At 39.6% G+C, this 19,074-nt stretch overlaps 1 pseudogene; it reads right to left on the bottom strand.

Annotated features, from left to right (window-relative positions):
- Positions 1-314: 314 nt before the first annotated feature.
- LOC113197675 (sigma intracellular receptor 2 pseudogene) overlaps positions 315-19,074 on the bottom strand; it is a 163,711-nt pseudogene continuing 144,951 nt past the window's right edge.

The following is a 19,074-nucleotide window of genomic DNA, read 5'->3' as shown; positions in this document are numbered from 1 at the left end:
TATGCTCAGTGAAATAAGCCAAACAGAAACACAACTACTCCATGACCTCACTTCTCTGCGGAATCTGAAATACAACTCATAGAAGCAGAATAGAATGGTGATGGCCAAGCAGCATGGGGTGGGGTAATGGATAGGGGGAGGAAATAAGATGTTGGTTAAAGAGACAGGTTTCAATTATGCAAAATAAGTAAGTTCTTGAGATCGAATATACACAATGATTGCTACTTTTTTTTTTCAGAGGAGTTTTTCTTGTATTGGGTTAAAAAGGCAACTGCCATGTAAGCGTCTCTTCTCTGGGCCAGTGGTTGTTTTTCTCAGTTTTTTTTTTTTCTTTCTTTTCCCTTGTAGTAGGGGTTCTTCAACATGAAAAATAGAAGTATGAGGGGAATGAGAAAGTAGGGGTTGTAGATGGCTCAAGGGTTAGTCATTCATAGAAAGTCTCAGGACCTTGTCCTTTGAAACCACTAGCTTTGGAGAAATCCCCCAATGGAAATGTTTTCAGGATGTGAACTGAGCAGATGATTGCAGGCATGCGGATCCACTTGCAATTTCTTGGAAGAAGACATATATGTTGCAAAGTGAAAGAAAGGCAGCTGAAACAAAAGCTCACAAAACACAAGGATTTAAACCACACTGGGGTGATCTGCATCAGAGGATCTTTAAACTCTTTAGCATACCAAGTCAGCAGGTTTCTGAACTTGACCCAGTAGAATTCTCACAGCAGTTCAGCCTGCAGGTCCAAAAACAGAGTGATGGGGATGTGGGAGAGGAAGTAGAGGCCCAGCAGGGAGTCAAGGCTGCACCTGACAATCACAGTCCCTATACTACAGTCAGGCAGGGAGCAGAGGTCCTCTTTGTCTGGACCAGCCCTCCAGCAGCACAGGGATCCCCTGATTGCTACATTTAACAATACTTTATTGTATATTTGAAATTTGCTAAAAGGTTAGGCCTTTTGTGTGTGTGTGTGTGTGTGTGTGTGTGTGTGTGTATGTGTGACTTTAAAGCACTGTAGTTAAGTGTACATTCCTAATAGGTTATACCTTAAGGGAATCATGCAACTATAAACAAAGTTTAAATAGTGTTCAATAATAATATTTACTAAGTATATTTACTAATATTATTTACTAAGTATTTTTATTTGGTAATAATATTGCTAGTGTTCATTTGAAACATCTGTTTGTGTGTGAATATGTGTGTGTTTATATAGATAATTCAATTATGTTAACATTATTAGGAACTAAGACATTTAGTTTAAAAAAGAGATGCAAGTAGAAAATTAATTAATGCAAAATCCTATAGTTCTGAATTTGAGTAGACAATATTGACATGAACTCATGATACATTTTCTCTTTTTGCTTTCTTTTTTAATTTATTCTAACTTATTATATATGACAGCAGAATGCATTTCAACTTATATTACACATATAGTACACAATTTTTCATGCCTCTGGTTGTACAAAAAGTAGAGTCACACCATTCCTGATTTCATGTACTTAGGGTAATGATGTTCTTCTCATTCCACTGTCTTTCCTGCCCCCATGTCCTCACCCCACCCTCCCCCCACTTTGCTCTATCTAAAGTTCATCCGTTCCTCCCATGCTCTCGCCCATCCCCATTATGGATCAGCATCCTCATATCAGAGAAAACATTCGGCATTTGGTTTTTTGGGATTGGCTAACTTCACTTAGCATAATATTCTCCAACTCCATCCATTTACGTGCAAATGCCATGATTTTATCTCTTCTAATGCTGAGTAATATTCCATTGTGTGTATATATATATCACATTTTCTTTATCCATTCATCTACTGAAAGGTAACTAGGTTGGTACCACAATTTTGCTGTTTTTAAGTCCTTTGAATATAAACTGAGGAGTGGAATAGCTGGGTCAAAGGGTGGTTTCATTGCAAGTTTTCCAAGGAATCTCCATACTTCTTTCCATATTGGCTGCACCAATTTGCAGTCCCACCAACAATGTATGAGTGTACCTAAAAGGTTAGATCTTAAGTATTCTTACCACAAATTTAAAAAAGAAAGGAAACAGAAACTCTCAAAGTGATGGTTTTGTTAATTGTTTGACTGTGGTGATCATTTCATAATGTATACATATATCAATACATCAAGTTGTGCACCTTAAACATGTCAAATTCCAATTGGTTATTAATACTTCAATAAAGCTGAAAAAAAGCTAGAATTCTTTTAAAGACTAATGCTGGAAAGTGAGACTAAAATGTTCTTCATGTGGTTTATTGTTGTGATTTAAGTCATTGTGTATCTATACCCATGAATCATAATATAATATAGTTGCATTTCTATATGTATTATGATGTAGCTGAGGATGTAGTTCAGTGATAAAGTGCACGCCTAGCATGCACCAGGCCCTGGGTTCGAGCTCCAACACAAAAGAAGAAAGAAGAAAGTCATAATGGCTTCTGGGTATGCCCTTGAAGTCTGGAGCCACACTTTATATTATTTTTGCGTCTGTGACTTTTATAATAAGGTTAGGGATGTAAGTAATGCTAATAAATTATTAGACATTTGACAAACATTTGCCAACTTTAATTAGAGTTGATCTTCTATGTTTCCTACATTCCATTATAGAAAACATAAAATATTCTAATTTAAAATTCCTACTCAGAATCTTTCAAACCTGTCACTCACAAAAAGCAGGAGGCACAGTGGGACCGGTTGAAGGAGATGGCCTTGTTGGCAGTCCTCTTTTCTTTTCTCCTTCTGTTGAAAGCAGTGCAAGAGCCAAACAGTGCAATGCCATGTGTCCTGGGAGCACTGAGTAACATCAATTCTATTAAACAGAAAATGGAACAGAGCATAGGCTCCAGCAGGCAGGGGAGGCTCACTGGAACCTTGGCAGCAATAGGCAGGCAGCAGTAGGCACAAGGAACCAGAGTGCAAGCCAGGCCAGCTGCAAACTTTAAGATCCTCTAACATTCGTTCTAACAGGTGCCACACACTGCCCATACAGGATCACAAGACCTGCAGGATTCACCCCCTCACCTGACCCTACTGCACTCCTGCCTGCCCTCTGTGCTGTATTTGATTTCAGCCCGAATTTCAACCTGGCAACTCTGTCCACCTAGTTTAGACAATGGCTTACCACTTCACCTCTGGATTCTTGGTGTTCCTGTTTCTTCCTTATTTGGTAATGTTTAAACTTCTTTTCTAGAATTGTGAGCATCTTGGCCCCTCTAGCCTGTCTTCAGGACTCCTGTGACTGTCCCCATAGGGAGCCCAGGCACTCAGTCCAATATTCCCAGCTTACATTTGCCTTCTGTCTGGGCATGGAGGGACTCGGTCTCAGTATCAAGGCACAAGGGTATATGAAATCAGACATAACTCAGAGTTTGTGGCTACGTGAAACTTCAGCCCAAAGGGAGGGAACACAGTAGCAAGAAATTCTTAGGACAGGCATGATCATGGTTTCAGGCAAGGAGTTGCTGTTTGGCATGGAGTGACAAAGGCCTAACAATAAGGAAGTGTCCAGGGCCAACACTGGAGCCCATCATTGGTAGCCATATCCCTGGACATCAATGTGAATTAATTCCAAAGATGGGCTAGTATTCTTCCTGCCAGGTCTGATTTTGAAACTGAGGTGGATATGGGGTTGGGACCATTTTAAATCTAATTTTAAGGATAGGAAGGATACAGCCATAAGAAGAAGGATGGGTATGAAAAGTAAATGAGGTGAACGCTTCATAGAGAAAACACAGACTTTAACAATGACCACATGTTGTAGACTAGAGCAAGGCAGACTGAACAAGACCTTTTATTTCCACCCCAAGAATAATGTTTTGGAGAACTCTTGGGAAGAACAACAAAATGTCGAAGTAGTTAGCAATTTTTAGGTTTTCCAAACTAAACAGAAAATAGTTATGATAGTAACTATGAATTTGCTCACAAACCCAAAGCATTTATTTACAGCGAGCAAGCGAGCATGCACCTGTCTGAAGGAGAAGGAATAAATTTTCCTTTTGGAACTCACAAGCTTCCAAGTTAGAAGACAACCCTTTCCATCGAGCAGGTAGTTCAAATGGAACAGGTGATGGAGGCAGCCTGCTGGTTATAAGATAACATCTAAACTCAAGAACCAAGATCAGAAGGTCCTCCCAACAGTATGTCAGTGATTTAATTCTCTTCACTGTGTAATCTGATTTGCCACTATAAATCAATGTGATGATCACAGCAGCAAATACTTAAATACAGGCTTCAAACCTGGATAATTGCCCAGAAGTAAAATGTATCTAAGGATCCAATATCCTGACATTTAATAAAAGTTTGAATTATATTTGCAACCTGCTGTGATTTAATTTTCTTGAGTTCAATATTTAATAAACAATAGAAAACTATTATAAATAATCTCGTTCCATTCAGAAACTACTGGTTACCTGCCTAGATCGGGGGGTCACACGTTAAGAGATTAAATTCCAACTGAGCCACAAACTAGTTGTCTAACAAATTACTCAATCTGTCAGTTTTCTCACCAATAAAACAGGGATTATGACAGAATCTACTTAACATGGAGGATTCATGAATTATTACACACAGAGAGCCCAGAACACTGCCTGACATGTAGTGAGGACTCAGTGTAAGTTAATTATGTTGAGGGTTTTTGTTTGTTTGTTTAAGTGGATCCAGGCTGCCCTCCATTCTTGTTCGAACAATGATACAAAAAAAAAAAAATCTTTTTAGGAAGAGAAGAATTCTCCCAATTGCTGATTTCAACAAGGGCAATCTGTATCTGAATCAAACATTATCAAAGAGAAAGCTAATTAGGGAACAAATTTAAAAACAGTCACAGGCTTCTGATTTCCAAATCTGATAGAATTTCTGCAAAGCACAAAAAAGAGAGACCTGATAAACAATGTACTACAATGATGTTGCATGTGTCTACTTCTGCCACCTCTGCTATAAGCCCCATAATAGTAATAAATATGTCACATTTGTCTTTTTATCCTTAGAGTTTACAAGGATGTCAAGAGCCTAGAAAGCAGTACTCAGTGATTCTGGTTGATTGTTTAAATGAATGAAATTCAATATGAATTAGAGATTTGACATAGAACTCATAATTCACCCTATCTTCATGTAAGCTAGTGCTATTTCACAGCAAAGAACTCTTGAAAAAAAGCCTAACTAAACACCGATATTTTTCTGTAAAACTGTTGGACAATTTGTTTTTCTTCCTGGATCTCTGATTATTTAGGTAGAATAGTATATAAATGGGACAAGGACGTATAATAATAATAGAGAGTTTTCCATAGTACATTTAACTTTTATAACAAGTCTGAGCTGTAGCTAGTACCCCTGTACCAGTTTTACAGACGCTGAGAACGGAGAACATAAAAATTGAGTTTTTGCAAAATCATACAACTAACAAGCAGCAGGCCTTGCCTGAAACCTTTTTCTCTGATTTCATAGAGCCCTACGTTTGATGATTACACTGAAGTTAACCCTCTTAAAAATTACAAAATAACAGCTGAGAGGATCTTACATATTTTACATGAAAGGAAACTGAGATGCAGAGGTATGAAGTGCCTGCTAAATACCACCTGGTTCATCAAAGGCAGAGCCTGAGACTTGAGTTTCAGATTTCTGTTAGCCAGGTGCAGTGGCACACACTGTATTTTCAGCTACTCTGGTGGCTGAGGCAGGAGGATTGCAAATTTGAGCCTAGTCTGGGCAATTTAGCAAGACCTTGTCTCAAAATAAAAAGGGCTGGGGTGTAGCTCAGTGGTGGAGCCCTTGCCTAGCATGTGTGCTGAGGCCCCGGGTTCAATCCCTCATATGCAAAAACAAAAAACAAAACAAAACTAAATCTCCTGTCCAGTCATCCAAAATGCTTTCTCCTATACCTAATCACTTCCTTTTTAACAAAAGCAGCACTATCCTCACTCTGACAAACCTCAGTCAGTCTCTTTACTGAATACTAAAAAGGATTTCCCTTGTAGAAATAACCTGCTCTTATTTCATAAGTTTAATCAATTCTTTTGAAATCCAAAAAAATGCATTACAAATTAAATTCCATGGGTTAATCATCTAAGCATTCATTTTTAAAAAATTCTCTCTGCCTTTGAAGTTGCCACTCAGAGCACGTCATCTGACATAGACTCCTTTCTAGGGACTTGGTCAGATGAAGGGGGGAAAAAAAAGACAGAGTTCAAATCTATTTTCACAATCAGATCTATCATTCACCAGGTGATTGCCAAGTAATAGATGTGGGGTGACAACAGTTCCCTGATGAGGTCCAGCGTCTTAACTCAGAGACCCATTGTATTCCATCCATTTGTTAAAGATGCCCACAGTACACCAGCCATGTGATGATTGAGTTATTGTTCACCAAACCTGCATTCCGAGTGATGCAGGGAGAAAAGCCACATAGGCAGAAGGCAAATCAGACAAGAACAGCAACGATGCTTGGCTCAGTTTCGAAGGAAGGCTGTTCCTCCAGCTTATTGTATTCTAGCAGTGATGGCCGCTGGAACACAGGAGCCTTTGTGGGAATGGAAGGTGCCTCCCCAGGGGAGGAAAAGGAGAGGATTCAGTTTATGGACAAGGGAAAATAAACATGAGACCTACCCAGTCCCTTTGGAATCATCCCTAAGACCTGCTACAGAGTCATCCCATTAAAAGTGTTCTTTTGAAATAAGACACCAAAGGGTAGCAAAATGTCAATAAATTGTCGAATCTGGGGGACTAGACACAATGAGGCCTACTATTCTATTCTATTATTTTTTTTTTTTTTGGTGAATTCAAAAAGTTTCACGGGGAAAGCATGGTGATGGTATTTTAAGGCAGTCACTTCCTTAGGAAGAAGGAGGCCCACAGAGTCTTAGTGATTATGGCCATCCAAGAAGTAGTCAGCACTGGACTTGAACTGAGAAGCCCATGATCTCCAGCAGTCCAGGAACTTCTCTGGCCATAAGAGCCTTGAGGATTCATCCTTCCCTGCTCCCCCATGTACTTTACACTCTCCTCCTCGTTTGCTCCTGTCAAGCTCTGGGTAGCTCAGGTTATGCTGAATTTCCTTTATCTTCTTCCCCTTTTCAGCAAGAGTCTGAGTGCTCCTTGAGAGAGGGGATCACCACTTCTGCAAGAATGAACCACCGGCACCCAGAGCAGTGGCTGCTTGTAACCAGCACTCAGTAAATACTTGCTCTCAGCCAAGGAAGAAAGGAACTGACATTGATTAATTATACACTTATTAATAGTGCCCATCTACTAGAGTTGTTGCAAAAATTAAATGAGATCACTCAGTGTGGTGATTGGTGAAATCACTTAGCATGGTGAGCACTCATTTAATAATAGCTGCTTCAATCATTATCAATATGACTACCCAAATTTCCTACGCTTCCCTCCCTGCCCCCTTGGGTACTGGGAATTGAACCCAGGGGCATTCTACCATAGAGCTATACCCAAGCCCCTTTATTTCTTATTTTGAGAGAGGGCCTCTCTAAGTTGCTGAGAGTCTTGCTAAGTTATTGAGGCTGGCCTCAACTTGCAACCCTCTTGAGTTGCATCCTACGCTGTTTAATCATTACCTACAAGATGCACCCAGTCATACCATCACTGAGTGGCAGAATTCAAGCCCAAGACTATTTGTCTCCAAAGCACATGCTCTTAGCTCTACATCATTCTGCTTCATTTCTAACATCACTGTAAACTCTACATATATCACTCTGCAGCAGGGCCTAAATAGAGCCAGATGCTCTCCCAGGACTACCACTTGTGTATCGTTATCCTCAGTGACAGCATGTCAGATACCACCTGACACCTTCCATGACTCAATGGAGGAATCCTCAAGCTGTTCCAAGCTGTTTGGTCTTAATTTAATCCTTGAGTGGACAGAAAGAAACAAATAGCAGTCATTGTGGCTTGTGTGGTTGAAACAAACATAGATTTTCCTTGAGTCTGCAGTTTTATTCCCCATGTGCATTAGTGTTAGTATACTCTATATATTTTCTTTACAGTGAGTTTAATCATGGATATAGTAAATCATGTGGGTGCTACTAGTCAAATGGCACAGGTTTGGATTAAATGTTAACAGAATGCTGGGCTCCAACCATTTCCTTTTCTTTCAATTTGCACTTAAATTTGACCCCCCACCCCAGCCCCAGGAACTGTGGACTGCAGTTCTCTTGGAAGACAGAGTGTGAGGTAGGCTGATGGGCAAGGGGTGCAGTAAAGGATAAGCAGTCTATAATCTCTGCCTGTTTCATTTACTCTGTGATCTCAGGCAGGTTATTGCATCTCTGTATGCTTCTGCATGCCCAGCCATAAATGAAGAAAATAGCACAGAGATCTAGTAAGAACTGAGAATTCAGACTTGCAAAGAATTTGACAACCTCCTTAAGTGATACTAAAAAGGAGTTTATTATATATGCAGATCATTGCATTATGTTCTACTCCACACTAATAAAGTACAGATTTCTCAGCTTTGTTCATATAAGTTTTCTCAACCCAAGCTGAAGAATCTGCACCAGGAGGCCACACCCAGTCACTGTCAGGCCAAAGACAGCCTCAGGGTCCATTTGCCTCAAGAGATCAGGTGCCTACTTTTTCCTTTGTGTTTCCTCTGTGAATTCAACAAGGGATTCAGGGTTTGGACTTCCAGGATCCACCCTCAGATATATTTTTTCTAAATATATCACCAAGATGAAATGTTAATTGCATCAAATAACCTACCCTAAATCTATATTTTCAGCCTTCTGGGGACCTTGGAGTGAAATTTGAAAGCTATCTCCTTGGCAAAGGAATGGAACCCTTAAAACAACAAAATGGATTGTTGGTGTACAATAAGGGGTTAAAGGTAGGCATGCATCCCTCAAATGTTTGCCTACATTTGAAGTTCAGCAGTTTCACCCCCTTCTCAATGGTGGCACTTCCTCTAAAGAAGAGCAACACAAGAATCTTCCGGAGACCAGAGGATGTCAGATATTTCCATCTTCAATAAAACAGATGCCTTCCCAGAGGACAATAGTCTCCCCTCCTGCATACTTAACACAAAATACGAAAGACACACAGTGGGGGAAATAGGAAACTGTAGAATCAGAGGACTAAGAATTCGGTGCTTCTTACTGAGTGTTCAGAAGCAAGAGAAATTTCAGGAACAAGAAGGTAAGTTTTTAAGAACTTACTAACTCCTAGAAGTGTCTAGAAATTGTGATCACAACAGAGCACTGGGATAACTTCCAAAGGAGTTCATAAACCCTTGAAACATGAGCAAAAGGAAACAGTAGATCAAGACACCCAGAACAGAAATACCCTCAGTCCCAAGAGCCAGAGAACCATTGCCAGATCTCTGTGGAGGGAGAATTTGGGTCACCCTTGTGTAACGAGCAAGGGCTAAATGTTGTTAGATGTACAATGAATTAGCCAGGTGAATGAACAGCGAATCAGCACTAAGCACACTGAATTATCTCAAAATAATCCATTCATGCTTTTAAGCTTTGATTCAGGAGCTCTAACCAGGTATTAGTTACAGCTGAAAACTGCATCTAACAGATCCTACATGCTGTGTGACATCCACCCTGTGTCACAGATGGTGAACAGATCAGCCTATGTCAGAAATACCTACACACTTCCTACCACAAGGAAAAAGCACTTCATGATCACCTCCTGTCCTTATGCAACCGTGTTGGCCTCTAACAACCCCATCATGACTTTTTACCTTGGCTTCTATGCCCAGTATCACCTCTGTTGCCCATTCTGTACCCTTTCCCCTAAAAATAACACTCTATTCATTCAAATTGCAGTAATCCAGTTAAAGTTAACTTATATAAATTACAGATGTTTGATAGCCTTTCCCAAAGAATTTGCATTTAGAAACAGAAGATCCATTCATCTCAATTCATCTTCAGGTTAAAGGTTTTACTAATGTATAGGTGACTTTTTAAAGTATTAGAGCATCTTGGTCTTGGGGGCAAGTTATTAAAAGTAAATCAAGATACTTCAAGTGAAAAGGGAATCTGTGTTTTATTCTGTGACTCCCTATAGACCATTTTAGTGCTTCTTCATCCCCAGACAGAATAAAGCTGGCCCACGCTCTTGAGATTCCATGTTAATGTTATAGAGATAGACCAGCTGTCCCTCAACACCATCTATGATTTGCAGAGGGAGTGAATTTAATGGTTCAGCTTGGTTTCCTTCATAGCAACCAAGGATGTAGGGACAACATAACTCAAATAGAACCCTACCTATCTATAAGTTGAGAATTCTGTTGGCAGGTACCTTATAGGCTGAGTGGACATCCTATAAGCTATTTCCTACAAGGGCTCTTCCCTCAGACACTTTTTTTTAATATTTATTTTTTAGTTGTAGTTGGACACAATACCTTTATTTTATTTATTTATTTTTATGTGGTGCTGAGGATCGAGCCCAGGGCCTCACACGTGCTAGGCAAGCACCCCTTCGCAGAGCCACAACCCCAACCCCATCCCCTCAGACACTTTAAATTAGCATTTTCTAAATTTCCTGATGGTAGATACACCAGAGCTTCACCTGAAGAGTCTGAATCAGTGAGTCTGGGATGGGGCCTGGGAACATCTGCTTTCAGTAAGAGCATCACGTGATTCTGATCATGAAGGAAGCTTGGAAAACCGCTGAGTCAAACTACAGAGGCTCCTGGCTTCACAGAAGGACATTTCTAAGTAGCCAAGCTCCACCATCCTATACCTACACCTCAAAATGTCTAAGCCTAGGATTCTCAATGCACCTCCTCTCTCCTCAGTCTGACACCCCGGGAGTCTTCTTTCCGAATCATTTTGAGGTTTGGGGGAGTAAATGTGAGAATATTCAAGATTACCCATCAATTTTGGATGGGAAGTGAAGATTAAAAAGAAATAGGTTTCTCTCTCCTTCTTCAGAGATCTGGATGATAAAAAAAACTCTCCTGCTTTAAGGACTTTGGCTGCTTTGTGATAGATGAATTGAATCCCTCACAGTCTCCCTTCACCCCTGTCTCAACATTCTAATCCCTGAGTACTATGGTCTAAGACATTCTGTCACATAGTTTGGAATAACAAATCACCTTTTCCAGAACATCCCCATGAAGGGTTAAAGGGACAGTGATGTGTATTAAATTAAAGCCTTGGTTTTACATGTTGTGTGATTCAAATAATATTATGCTAAAGAAGATGATAGGATAGTGGTTTATTTTTAGAGGGGTGGATAAGCCGCTAAAGGAAGCCACAAGATGAAGTTGGTCAAGCAGATGGCTAATGACAGCAGTTAAAGTCAAGGATAAAAAAGAATAATCCCTAGTGCTGGTGAGGAAGTGGGAAGGCAGGCTGTAACTATATTGCTGATGGATATGAACAGGCACACCTTTTCTGGGAGGTAAAAAAGCCTTAAACTGTTGCTATTTCTTAAATCTAGCAATTTTGCTTGTAAGAATTTATCCTAAAAAATTATCCTAAAAAAATTAGACTGGGAAAAAAGATTTATGGTGGTTGTTCATAACAACATTGACTATATTGGCAAACACTTAGGGGAAAGAGTATCCAGCAAGAATAATCTGTATATGAATAAGCAAACCGAGGCAGGTACATAGAATAGAGACCACACTATCACTGAAAATGACAAGTTACAATTATACTGATAGTCAGGGAAGTGTGTTGACAAAATATTTAGTGAAAAAATAGTTACAAAAGGTTTTCTCTCATTTTTATATTACATAGACTATAGTAAATATATTTAGGCATGCCTGCCTAGCTCTTACTCTAATTACAATCAGCTCTTTGAATCTAGGGGCTCCATATTCATGGATTTAACCAACTATGGATTGAAAATATATTTTTAAAGTTGCATCTGTACTGAACATGTACATTATTTTTCCTTAAACAGTGCAGTATAACAATTATTAAAGAATTGTAATGCATTCCATTGTCATTTTTTTAAATCGATAAAAAAAAATAATTAATTTTAAAAAAACAATTATTATTCCCTGAATAATACAATACAATAACTATTTTTACAGCACTTTCATTGTACTAAGTATTATAACTAATCTAGAGATGGTTTACAGTATACAGGAAGATGTATATGCCTTATATGCAAACAGTAGGTGATATTACATAAAGACTAGAGCATCCATAGATTTGGGCATCTGAGGTGATGAGGTCCCAGAACCAATCTCCTGTGGAGACCCAGGGAGGACTATATTTGGAATTACTCCTCACCCGCAATCCCTACTAAAAGAGAAGGCTTCCTGGCTCAGTTTTAATAACAACTCAATTTAGGTGGATTGATATGAAGAACCAATAAATAGTCTGAATTCTCATTCTGGATATTTGGAAATAGAGACACAAAAAACAGGGTCATGTGGATCTTGACACGTGAACTGCAGGACATTGTCACATTGAGGCCAAAGTGGCCATTTTCAACCACCTACAAGTCAAGGAGTAAGCAGAGGGATAGTCGTCTGCAGAAAGGACACGTGTAGAGCAAATGAAGAGGAATGAGTGCTGGTGTGGCTGATAGATAGAAGTGGGAGTGTTACTGTCCCCTGCCTCTCCTCACTATTAAATAAATCCCCGCTAGCTGAGGTACCTTGAGTCATATAAGAGTAAACTTGCAAGAATATGCTCCTAATTAACAAATGTACAGCATAATAACTATAGTCAACAAGATTGTATTTATATTTGAATTTGCTTAGAGAGTAGATCTTAAGTCTTCTCACTAAGTACACATAAAATGGTGACTATATGAGGTGATAGATGTGTTGATTAGCTTGATGGTTGTCATCACTTCACAGCTATACACGTATCAAAGGATCATGGCATATGCTTTGAACATATACTAATTTTATTTGTCCATTATAGTTCAATAAAGCTGGAGAATAGAAGAATGAACATCAGAGTTTAGCAGATATTATTTCATAAAAAATGGAATTTCAGATAAATTTTGTGATCTTGTTCTCTGTATTTTCTGATGGCAATGCATGAAGCAAGATGTCAGAAAGCCTGCAATCCATCCAGGACTCTCCTTTTAATTAACTGAATGGCTTTAGGAAATCATTCCACCATCCAGAATATGGGAATTTCAAGTGCAAAATTCCAGGTTTTTCTGCAGAGGATAAAGACAACTCATGGAACTAAGACACACAACACTCCATATTTGCCCACCTTGCAGATGGCTTAAAACCCAAGGAAGAAAGATGGAATAATGTTCTGTCAACTAGTGGCAACCTGATGTAAATTATGATTCTGTTCCTTAGTGTGTATGATTTGGGGCAGATTGCTTGATGGGATTTTATCTCAGTAAAATAGAATTAATTTGACACTGGTTTCAAGGACTATTATAACTAAGGTGAGATAAATCGTGCACAAAGTTCTTTGCATAGTACCTGGAACATAAAATAGGTATTGAATAAATAGTTGTATTCCCCAAAGGTCTGTTCAAGACAAATGGGTTCTTTGCTTTCCAATAGACTGCTTACTCCCTATCCTAGGCTGGTGCTTCTAAGATCTCGGAGTGCAAATGAATTCCCTGGAGATGATTCTAATGTTCAGTTCCTTTCAGTATGTCTGTAGTGGTTTGGGGCTGGTGGTTTGCATTCCTAACTAGTCCCAGGTGATGCCAATGCAGCTGTTCTGCCAGGCTGTGGTGGTAACAATTTTTTCTCAGAGAATTCCTAACATAGAAGAGCTTTTCATACCTATTATCCACATTCAAAAGAATTAACTGGAAACTTTTTATTGTAGTGCCACTTGGTGACTGATGTCCTAGTCACGTTGGGGTTAAACACTGCCATGTTTCCCATTTCAGCTCCTGGAGTCATGGTTTCTAAAATATATTATTAGTTCACTTTTTGGCTTTGGTAAGTACAAGACATAATTTAATCTTTCTTTGGTGATTTGTGAGGCACTTCAGACCCTTGCAGCGCCTCGGGTCATTATTTAGAACATTCACTTTCATTGCCCTGTCCTAAAGACGCAAGAGTTATAGGATAAGAAATTGCACTGAATTTGTTCAGATCCAGAGCTTGGGCTGAGCTCTGCAGAAGGTGTTCTTTTTTTGTTTTGTTTTTTGTTTTTGGTGTGTGTGTGTGTGTGTGTGTTTCTACTCTTTGGAGTATCTTGTTTGCCTTAATATAAAATACAAAACAATATTCAGATTAATTGAAGGATCCACATGTGCTCTGGATAGTTATACATAGTGCTACATGATTGTATGGGCCAGAGATGTAACCAGGGACCCCTTTAATAGGCCACTTCAACTTCTATCACCTTTTTTAAATTTTATTTTGTTGGTTTTTTGGTACTGGGGATTGAACCCAGGGGTACTACACCTCTGAGGTATATCCCCAGCCCATTTTTATACTTATTTAGAGACAGGGTCTCGGGCTGGGGATGTGGCTCAAGCAGTAGTGCGCTCACCTGGCATGTGTGTGGCCCGGGTTCGATCCTCAGCACCACATACAAACAAAGATGTTGTGTCTGCCGAAAACTAAAAAAAAAAATAAATAAATATTAAAAAAAAAAAAAGAGACAGGGTCTCACTGAATTGCTTAGGGCCTTGCTAAGTCGCTGAGGCGGACTTTGAACTCATGATCCTCTGGTCTTAGCCTCCTGAGCAGCTAGGATTATGGATGTGGGACACCATGCCTAGCTCTTTCTTCTACTTCCAATGGAGAGTGCTGAAGGGCACATCCACAGGACAAATTCAGACCCTGGGTACCCTGGGAGCCATATTACCTCCTCAATGATGCAAATACTCCTTTCTCCCTAGCGCCTATCTGCACAAAGAATTCGGGCTGCTTCAAAGTTACTTTTGAGATGGGGGTGGGAGACAAAGCCACTTCTCAAATAAATGAACTCAAGACTTCTGCTACCGAGCACTTAGGGAATCTGTTTGGCTTTAGCTTGCAATAGTTTTACAGAAAATTTCTGCTCTATGAAGTGGTCATTCTCAAGCTGTTTTAAGCTCTCCCAAGATCTATTAGAAAATACATGAACCATGTCTAGTCTTGCCTGGCTCTGTTTTTCTCCAATCAGTTCTGAATGGTTCCTCCCTTGTCCTCCCTCTCCCTCCCTTCTTCCTTCTTTGCCTCTCTCTCCTTCCTCTCAGGCATTCTTGATGAAGCAAGACCTGTGATGGTTACAGTCAAAGAGAAGCCCATGTCCCCTCTCCACCCTCACTAGGCATCCCCTTTGTTTCCAGTCTTTGCACTGTGAGCTTTCTCTGTTAATACCAGTTCCACTCTTACAGGGGAACTTGTTTTCCTTTTTACGTATTTAAGGGCAGGCACTGTCGTTTCCAGATTCCAAGTCTTTCTGAAGGTCTGCAGGTCCCTGTACACACCCGTCTCATCAAAGGTAACTTGGATATGTATTTCGTAAGCCTTAAAAAAATGTTCATACTTCTTAACCTAGTGATTTCACTCTTAAGAACAGAATTTGCCCTAAAAATTAATTAAGGCTGAACACAGAGATTTATGATGATTGTTTGTAACAACATTGAATATATTGGCAAACCCCTGGAGTAAAGAATATCCAGCAATAAGAATTGTTGCACAAACTGAAGCAGGTGCATGCAGTGGATACACACTAGCCACTCCTTCAGCTTCTGAAGTTAAGTCTGACTCGCCTTCTACTTAGGTCATTGATAGGCATGGAGGGAGGGCATTCTTCTTGAACAATTCTGCAGCACCAGCAAAACCAGCCCAAGATAAATACAAATCGAATTCCAAAGCCTCAATGAATGCAGATCAGTAGTGCCCAGTAGAAATATAATGCATACAATTAGATGGAACTTAAAATTTGTCTAGTAGCCACATTTTTAAAAAAGCAAAAGATCAAGGAGCTAGTTATTTTACATTCTAAGTCTTCAAAATTCAGCTTTGAATGTCACATTCACCACGTATCTCAATTGGCACCAGCCACAATACAAAGACTCAGCAGCCACATATGGCTACTGGCTCCCACTACTGGGAAGAGCAGAACATAGATCTTAACTGTGATTTCCTTAAAGGAGCAGGGTGAGAGGTTTTGTAAACCATCATATATCATAAAGGTTACATCCCCAAATCCTTTCTAGACAACTCTCTGAAAAGTTTCCCACCTGAGACAACCGATCAGAATCTCTTGCCCAGTTTGGTCCCCGTCACATCACCTCTTTGCCCTGTTCTGTCCCTTTTTCTCCCCTCTTCTCCTCATCTTGCTCCCCATGCCTCAGTCCCCGATGCCCAAACTCTTTGACTACTTTTCTCCCAAGAACTCGTCCTTCTGAAATTGTAGTGAATAAAATTTGTCTTATTCGCTTCTTAAAGGTTCACAGTGTGGCTGCACCAGCTCGCCAGTCTCCAGGGTGTCGTGTGGGGGCCACACCTGGGTGAGCACAAGTGATCCCTGGCCGGGAACAGATGAGCCACTCTTCAGATGCGCAGGGACTTCACCAAGGCAACTGAATTTGCCTGCAGTGAAAATGCTCCTGTTAACCAGCCCCCTTTCAGATCCCTTCTTAGGACTGCTGCCAGCTCTGCAGCACTGTGGGGAGAATTAATAGGAAGAGAAAGGATTCCTGCTCCATGGGAAACAGTCTCCTCCCTACGACTCATGAGAGTCTTAGGAATGAGAGGGAGGAAACCTAGATGCAGAGCAACACTCCCTGGACCCTGGTTTTATTCTATTTAGCTGTAGGAGCTATGGAATTCACTGTGGTCTGTTTGCACAGCCTTTCTGTCAACCTTGATTATATCTATTGTTTGCTTGTCTAAGACCCAGATGTGCTGTCCCCAAAAGACTGTAGAGGCTGAGTTACATCTTCCCGTGACTGAGAGTGGATTTATGTGTATTTGGCTTTATCTTCCTTAAGATTTCTTATGAAATTCATAGTTTCAAATTATTTGGTTGGAATGAAGATTGCGAACCTTAGTCATAAGACAGAAACTTTATCTATAGAAAATAGACACACATAAGGATGTCTAGGTAAGCAATCTGGATGTTCTTATGACTATTTTGGAGCTAACTAAATGAACCCTGGGATCTACTGTATCCACATAAAAGATACAGTTGGAACTACCAAGGATCTACCCTCAAATGACCCACATTTTCATGGGAATCAGAACCAATCCAGACTCTCCAGAGTCATTCAGATCCACAGAGGCCTAAGGCTAATCTATCAGGCCCCTGAAATTTTTCTAAACCAGTATAGTTCTGGCAGAAATGATTGTCCAAGGACAGCCTCCATTTGATCAGCATTCAGTTCAACATCTTTAACCTGCTATTAATCACTCACACAAACCCTGGCTGAAGACCTGCTACTCCTGAGACGCCTACTTATATCTAAACACTAAAAAAAAAAATCCAAGAAATACCAATTGTTCTTTTCATATTCCCTCGGCTGAGTCCAGTCATCCTAACACCAAATGGCTTTTTAATATCTTTCACACACTCCTCCTCCTATGTCTGCCAATATTATAATGCATTGTTTGGCTGGTGATTTTTCTCATTTCTTTTCTCAACTCAGCAGCCAGAACCACTTCTCCCAACTTGTCATTCTTGCCGACTTCTGTGCCTGTACATTGCCAAAAATCCATAATCTTTAAGATTTATAAAATTTCTCTGCCTTTTGGGGGGCACAGGGGGTTATTATCTATGGCCAGAAATTTAATATTTTTCAAGTTTACTCTTCGGGTTAAAAAGTACCAAACACAAGTCTCTGTCTCCTTACAATCTTCAAGAGATATTTAATTGTCAGTTGGGACACATTATGCAGGAATTCTACTCGCCATCTAATGAACCGAAAGGGGTTTTTTGTTCAATATAGGAGCACGTCCTCCCATATTAGTATGCAAATCATCATTTCCTCTGAGCTAGCTCATTTATGACATTTCTCTCTGTTGATCTGGATAAATAATAATTTCAGGAGAATTGAAGACTGCTATGAAACAGTAGGAAAAGTGTCAAGGATGTGGACGCTGCCATTAATGAGTTGTGGTCTTGGAAATTCACTTAATATGCATAAGCTGCATCTGTCAAAACATGATTAGAACAATGTTTCCTGAGGTACAGGTCTCTGGAGGCCTCTGGATTTATAGGATTTCCAAATCGATGAAGTATAGGTGACATAAATGACATGTATCACTCATGTAGGCATAGCTATTTGTTTTGAATATAGATAGTTGCTGCTCTGATTAATAATGTTGAAGTTCATAGAAAGTGATTATTGAATTCGTAGTGGCATATTATTGTTATATACCTTCTCATTAGATGCTGTATATTTTAGTGCTACTATATAAGACAGGCTGATATTGAAAAGGAATTCTACTTGAAAAGCTGGGGACCTCTGTGGTATAGTGATCTGTAAGATCCCTTTTAGGAATAAAATTCTGTGACTAAATATTTCTGTTTTGATGAGAAGCCCTTCCATGCCCCAACTCAAAGATTGGTAAAGGAAAAAGTCAAGTACAGGCCAGACTTAGAGTAATCGTCAACTTACAAGTGGATAGAGCTCCCTCTGGTCCTGCAGTACTCTAATTAACTGCAGAAGCTCCTGCAAAAGAGAGAAAAATTCCACACGGGGGCTATTACTGTCTTAGAAGATTTCTTGAGATTCTTTTTTCCCCCTCTTTTCTGTTCCATTTAACTGTCAAATCGCTTCTGACAAGATGCTTCTAAAACAGGCAATCTATATCAATTATGGTAGCCAAACATGAAGCACATAGTCTACCTTTGTTGTAGCCACAGTGTTTTGTTTTGTTTTTAAACTTGGGACAAGATGTCTTTTCAAAATAGCACATGCAAATATGAAGTAAACTAAACCCAAATGACTAATCACTTCTTTGGGGAATTTTTAATATTTTTTCATCTTAATGTAAGCCTTAGGATAATCTCAGTGGTGAAAATTAAACATGGATATAGGTATATATATTCATTTGTGGAGAAAGCTAAGTTTCATGGAAAAGCAAAAGATATAAATATCTTTTAAAGAAATAAGAAAGTGGGATGGGAATGTAGTTAAGTGTAGAGCAATTGCCTAGCATGGATGATGCCCTGGATATGATACCTAGCACTGCAACATCAATGTAGATAGGTAGGTAGATAGACAGACAGACAGACAG

This window comes from Urocitellus parryii, chromosome 12, assembly GCF_045843805.1.
Source record: "Urocitellus parryii isolate mUroPar1 chromosome 12, mUroPar1.hap1, whole genome shotgun sequence".
In the NCBI taxonomy this organism is placed as follows: Eukaryota; Metazoa; Chordata; class Mammalia; order Rodentia; family Sciuridae; genus Urocitellus; species Urocitellus parryii.
The sequence above is the reverse complement of the archived record's forward strand: the minus strand, read 5'-3'. Positions and strand labels throughout refer to the sequence as shown.